Raw genomic sequence first — 7,280 nt, forward strand, 5'->3', positions numbered from 1 at the left:
ACAAGATTTCCTGACAATTGGAATATGGGTTAGGGGAAAAAAAGACAGTGAATTATGACTCCAAATATTTTCTCCTGAGCAATGAGAGAAGCATAGGTGTCACTAATATAAATAGAAAAGACTGAGGGTGGAACAGTTTCATGGGGAGTTCAAGAGTTTGGTTCCATTTTTGACATAGTAGGGACAGTGTCACTTCTCACTTAAAGTTCATTATATTGAAGTAAATTCTTAAGCCCTTCTCATGGCCCAAATTACCCTTGTGATCTGTTCTCTACCTTCTAATCTTTTGTCACACAGTTTAGCAAAAGGACAAATTGGTAGTCATATAGTAGCATAAATAAATACATATTGCAGAAACTGTTCAAAGATTTCTGTTTTTTACTATAAGAAATATAAAGAATGATCTGAGTATATAATAGGGGAATTTTATCCAATTTGGGTGAGTTAGGCAGGATTTCTAGAGGAAATGATATTACTTTTAAGGAGTAAATGATAAATAGCAGTAATTTTGATACATGGTAGGGAAAGATCATCCCAAGTAAAATAAACAGGCTGTGCAAACATCCTGAGGTAGGAAGCGGGGTGTGTAGTCTCAGAACACACATTTATCAAACAAGGCACCATGATCTAACAGGGCGGGGCTTCTTTCAAAACAGGTGTATTCTTGAAAATACATATTTAACCTAAGCAGTTTTATTAAATTGTTTCTTTTTTTTTTAAGAGGCCAAAAAGTTTAATTTTATTGAATAAATTTCATTCAGGGCTTACATAGATATTAATATACTTTAGATTATAACAGTTGAGAGATCAATAGCTGATGGGAAGGAAGGAAGAAAGCAGTTTGTACTTTCAATGTAGAAAAAAAAATCTAAATGCTACAGACATCTTGTAAAATTCCCAAAACAAGGTCTAGCCAAGTTTATTGTTTAGTGGATTTTTTTTTCAAGAGATGAAAAGTGAGATTCAATGTGTATACTATTGGTTACAACTGATATAACAACTTGAAAAAAATCATGAGACAAGCATAAATATAATACGGAAAGACTGTATTGTAGGAATATTTAACTATAATAAGTGGAAAAGATACATTAAAACCAGGAGTGTGTTACACTAGTTCAGAACAGAACTCATAAGGCAGGCCAAAACTGATGCTAGTTAAGGAAAAGGGTCTGATTTTAGGAAGCATGTCCATACAGATACCACCACAAAGAAATGCCAACAGTAACTACATGGTCCCCTCTTGTTACTCAGTGAGGTGTCAAAGGTGAAATGACTGGGTTAACAGCTTCAGCTTTCTCCAGGATTTGTAGTATTCCATCAGCATGGTCCAGGCCTTGGGAGCCATGAAACCTTCAGGAGGTTTCTGGCCTTCTCGGGCAAGTTTGTGCATTCATGTTCCTGAAATAAATTCAAAGTCTTCATGGAGATTCATGCAGAGAATGTAAAGCTTACTGCTCAGCATCATAGTAGTCCATCTGCTTCTTTTTCTTGTTATAAGCCGCAACTCGAAAGGGAACTATTTCCAAGGTGATTAGGCGAGGGGCCATGGTCAGCACTTTGGCGCCATGAGTTGGCTCATACAGACCCTTCCCTGTTTCTGGATGAGGCACGCCAGCAGGGTCTCATCCAACAATGTAAAAATTGGCTCCTGCAACCATCTGTGCTCTGCAATGCCACTGGATCTCAGTTGGTCCAGCATACATCATGGGAGATGGGAAGATGGCCACCACTGTGGTTTCAGGATTCAGGACTCCTTCCTCCAGCACTGCAGCATGCTGCTTCATACGCCACATCAGAGGAACATCATCGTCCTTTGTCCAGCCACCAAGAGGGTGAAGGAGGACAGGGCGCCAGTAGCCCCTCTCTAGAAGTTGCTTATGGGTATCCTGCATTAATAGAGCATGGCCATTGTGCACTGGGTTGCGTAACTGAAATGCAAAGACAGCATCTGCATTCATATCTTTAAACTTCTGCTTTAGCTCAGTAGGAGGAAAACGATACTGATCAAGACCATCATGCCAATAAATTCGGTCCAAGACTTGAAGATCTCCTCCAATCAGCCAATCTCCTTTTTCCATAACCATCTTGATGTAGGGGTAGTTCTTGTATGTTGTTCCCCACTGCCTGGCACAGCGCTCCTCCTTCCTGTGCTCAAAAAAAATCCGGATTGTGAAGAATAGCCACATGGCGCCCCTCATACGTCAGAGCAAAAGCTGTGCAGCCGTCCAGCCTCTCCTTATCTTCCTGAGTAGCTGTCAGAACTATCGATACTGACAAGTTAATGACACCCCCATCCAGAAGACAATCAAAATGAAGACACTGCAAGTACTCCCTCTCTCTCATAAAGCCATTCAGCGGGGTTTCCCAACCTTCTGCCAAAACCTGCACCCACTGCATATCCACTTTATTAATTTTCAATGCTGGTAATATTTCTGCATCTGTTTTTGCCAAATGAAGTTTATTTTCTGGCACATACAGTTCTTTCACTTCATAAGAGGCATCCGCAGGTACAATATCCCATTCCTGTAGAAGTTCCACAACCTGCTGGACACAGTCATTTAGACCACAGGAGTCTGTTTTCAGCACCAATTCCGGGGCCTCTGGTTTTTCATATTCAGAATCAATCCCAGTGAAACCTTTAATTTCTCCAGCCTGTGCTTTTTTGTAGCGTCCTTTGACATCCCTCTGTTCACAAACATGCAGGGGAGCATCAACAAACACTTCAAAAAAAGGTAAACTTGCGCCCTCATGAATTTGCCTTGCATTGTTGCGATCCTGAGTATAAGGTGATATAAAACTTGTGACGCACACTAAGCCAGCATCTGCAAACAGCTTAGCAACTTCTGCGATGTGTCAAACATTCTCTTCTCTGTCTTCAGGACTAAAGCCAAGATTTTTATTGAGACCTTGACGAATGTTATCACCATCCAAAGTGTAGCATGGAATACCATGGCAAAATAAGTACTCCTCCAAAGCCATGCTTACTGTGGTCTTTCCTGCTCCCGATAAGCCTGTTAGCCAAACCGTGCAACCGCGAAAGCCACCTCTGGTCCCCACCACCTGACCTCTCTTGTTCCTGCTGACGTGGTGAGCTTGATAAGTGATATTAGTTGACCTCTGCATCCCGCAGTTCTGCGCATTATTGCTCAGCTTGACTTTCTTGCACAGGCTACCGGGAACCTCCATGGCTGCTCAGCGCGTGGGTGCCCGCGTTCTCAGCGCCCAGAGAGTAGTCGGAGGATGGGAGGCTGGCGGGGGCGGGGGTAAATTGTTTTTTCCTGAAGCTGTTTCCACCCTCAGGTTACTTTAGGTCAAGTCTGAAGTATTTCTCAAATACTCATTGTCAAACTAGTCAAAAATATGAAACACAATTTTTAAAAAGTTGTATTTTAATTGGTTATGATTTTTTGCCTATTTTGGAAAATAACACTCTAATTTAATAGCATTATTAAAAATTATTTTGTACTTAATTGAATTTTTTTGGACAGATATCTGATCAAATGAAATCAGTTTATGCCTATACAGACTCTGTTTCATAGACATTATTGGCTGTAACAGAAGATAAGAATAAGTATCATATTTACAAAAATGGCTTTCATCCAAGAACTTCTTTACAAATGACATGTGTAATGATTTTCAAAATATATTATACTCATCATAGGGGTGTGTGATTGTTGTGGCTTGTGTTTTTACTTTTATTAGTTATTATTAGTTTAACTTTTCTTGTTATTTGTTTTCTTGTTTTCTGTTTGTGTTGTTCATTAAACACATTTCTAAACTAATCAAGTGAAACATGAGGTGGTAAAATGATTTCAGGAAAGACAGGGTATACATTCCTAGGTGTTAAACTTTAAGAATTTCACAAACCTTAGTATCACTGTATTAATTTCCTAGTATCAAAAAACTGTTTAGATGACAGCAGACTTAGCTTCTCTTCTTTTGATGCTTTCTTCTTTTTTTAAAATTTGTAATGTAATTTCCCATCAGTATCTGGTCCATTATCTTGAGGAAGCCTCCAAGTTTGGTTGGTCACACACAGGAATCCTCCCCCATCCTCCCCAATGAACCTTTTCAGCATCAGTGACTACAATGACACTCTTACTCTTTGGGGACTTTAAAAAAAAGGACAATCAAGACACATTCCTTTTCATCTTTGCCTCCCATAATTTTCTTTGGCACAGGTCTTATCAAAAATGCTTGATTTTTTTCTTCTCCAATTAGAACTCTTCAAAGGAGAGAAAATGAGAGTTGGAGCCCAGATTTCTTATCAAATGCTTCTAGGACCACGGCTGCTCCAGCTTTTGAAGTTCCCTCTGTCTGCCTCTTGATGCTGCAACCCTCTTAATAACACCATTAGCTATTTCAGCTCCATTTTCTGACAGGGTTGGTGGAGAGCGAGGGAGAGCCTTTCATGTAGGACTTTGCTACTCTGCTACTATGCCCTAAAGATAAAAATAACTGATTCATCTGGTCTTATATATACATATAGCTTAACCTCTTTGCTTAGTAAGCAGTAATGGCTATCACTGAATTTTTCTTTATTCCACGTTAATTAATAGAGATTAGAACTCTATACAACTAATTTAAAAGAATTACTTAAAGATGTGTCTTCAAAGCAGTGCAGACATAAGATACAGATTAAGCTCCAAATATTCCAGATACAAAATTCTACTTCTAGTCAACTAATGAAAGAGATAAAATGTCTTAAAATAAATTCGTCCCATAGCTAGAGAGGAAAAAAGTAAAATATGTAGTATATTTATCTTAAAAATTAAAAAAGGAAAAAATGTCCTATAGAATCAACCCTTTCCTTTAGAGGAAGGCAATTTTAAAGCTTGTAACTTTAGGTGCATAAATGCAGTCAAATTATACACAGAGTCATTTTTCTCCAACACTGAAAACCCCATACCTTCTTCTTCAGGACAGAGTCATAGACAAGTTCTGCTTCTTGGTGAAGCAGAAGTGAGTGAACTGGCTGAATGATATTTTTATTTGCATCCATGGACTTGAATGTGAGAATTTGAGAAAGAACTACGTTTAAGCACATGCTTTGGCGTATACTGAACACTGACTTATTCCTTGAAGCTATTAAGCCCTTTTACCCTTCACAAGCATCTGACTTTGATTTTTTTTTTCTAGAAGAAATTAAAATGTTTGTGCTTGGGATAAAAGTAAAGTGCTTTGTATAGTCAAGTTAACTGGGTGCATCTTTTAGCAGACCTACCTTTCTGCAGATTGTTTCTGGTGAAAATATGATTTGTAAGTATGCTTTTCCATCACAGTTTGCACTTGTTCTTTGAGAGTTAAGTAATATTTGTATTTTGGGATGTGTGTTATTATTTGAATGGTTGTGACTGGAGCTTCTGAGCAAGGCACTACAGCAGTAGAAACTGAAAAAAAGAAATGAGTTGGTACTGGTGTAGAATAACCTGGTCTTCTATTGATGTCCCACTCTTGGTGTTATTTGACAATGTATACCCTAGACAACAATGTACTACCTTAGGCAATATTTTTCCTTGTGGTTGATAGGGTTTGCTCTGAAGGTTGTGAGAAAACTTAGTGTAAATCTATTGGGACTTGATGGATAGAAGTTAGTTAGGTTTAAGGGGAAAAAATTCCTGAAAATCAGGAATTTGGTGCTGTATTCTGAGGTGTTGAGGTTCTCCAAGCTCTCCCAGTGGTGGTGGATAAGCTGGTCCTTGCCTCATATGACATCTGGAATTGTTCTGATACTGCCAGTAGAATATTTGCAGGCTCTTCTTAACTTTAGATGATCTTGTCCTACCATACGAAAGAGTTTGTAGAACAGAGTTCTCCTACACCATCATCACTGCCTACCCTCCACCTGCACACCAGATTGGTGGTGACAAGGGAAAGGTGTAGAGAGCTCCACTCAGTGGAGCAACACATTGGGAGTCTCAGTGTTGGCTGCAGGATGGCATGGTAAACAGCCATCCTGCAAAACCTCCACTTGGATGCATCCTGGGGAACGTAGAACTGACAGTCCTCTCAGAAACTCTCAGAAGTGGCTGGGAAACATTGAAGAAGAGAGTGATGAAATACACATGATTACTGCCATGTAAAATTGCAGAGCAAAACCAATTACCCGAGTCTCTCAGTTGGAATTTCACAAAAATAATAAGACAAATATGGAAAATGTTCACCAGCAAGAACTAATTAAAACCCTTAATTATATCTCCCTTCCCAAGAAGTGTCAATAGAGAGATAAATGAGACAACCAAATTCTTAGGGTTATTATTAATATCCCACAATTTGGAGACAGTCAAATTAAGGATGAGCTTTTTTTTTTTTTTTTTTTTTTTTTTTTTTTTTTTTTTTTGTGGTAGGCAGGCCTCTCACTGCTGTGACCTCTCCCTCTGCAGAGCACAGGCTCCGGACACGCAGGCTCAGCAACCATGGCTCACAGGCCCAGCCACTCTGTGGCATGTGGGATCTTCCCAGACTGGGGCATGAACCCGTGTCCCCTGCATCAGCAGGTGGACTTTCAACCACTGCACCACCAGGGAAGCCCAAGGATGAACATTTAATCATAGGTAAAAGCAAGGAATGATTCATTCTAGTTATGGGAATATGTTGGTGGAGACTGAAGGGATTTACTGTGTTTCCATATCCGTGGTCAATTAGGGAATTGATCTTAATTATGCCATCATTCCTCCATTAAATAGGTAACAGCCACACAACGTAGAGTGAACCTGCCAGAAGGCATTAAACAATCTCTTAGATACAGAGGTCAGCTAAACTTTGTGGGCATGCCACCTGACTCTGTAAGTAAAGTTTTGTTGGAACAAAGCTATAGCCATATGTTTATGTATTGTCTATGTCTGCTTTCCTGCTATAATTGCAGAGTTGAATAATTGCAACAGAGACCATAGGCTCACGAAACTTAAAATGTTTTCTATTTGGTTCTTTGCAGATAAAGTTTGCCCACCCTTGTTTTAGACAAAAGTGGGGGATTGAGGCTTGCCAACAAAGAAAATAATTCTCAGATAAGAAATAGAGTGACAAGGAAATTTTACCAATTGCATTATAAAATATGCAGACAGCCTAAATAAGGTCATCTACACTAAGTACAAATAAGATGGGAGAAAATGTCATGTCTATGTACATAAGACACATACACACACAACACACATACATACACACACATAGAGAGGAAAGAACCATTAAAAAAGTTTGAAATAAAACACAACTGAAGGAAAAATAGAAATGGAGGCTCATACTCAAAAGTTACTAATGAGAGTATGAATTAAATTAACATT

General features: G+C 39.0%; 1 pseudogene; it reads right to left on the reverse strand.

The window, feature by feature from the left end:
* Nucleotides 1–1,258: 1,258 nt before the first annotated feature.
* Nucleotides 1,259–3,219, reverse strand: LOC102981906 (bifunctional 3'-phosphoadenosine 5'-phosphosulfate synthase 1-like; annotated as a pseudogene).
* Nucleotides 3,220–7,280: the final 4,061 nt, after the last annotated feature.

This window comes from Physeter macrocephalus, chromosome 11 (assembly GCF_002837175.3).
Source record: "Physeter macrocephalus isolate SW-GA chromosome 11, ASM283717v5, whole genome shotgun sequence".
NCBI classification, from domain to species: Eukaryota; Metazoa; Chordata; class Mammalia; order Artiodactyla; family Physeteridae; genus Physeter; species Physeter macrocephalus.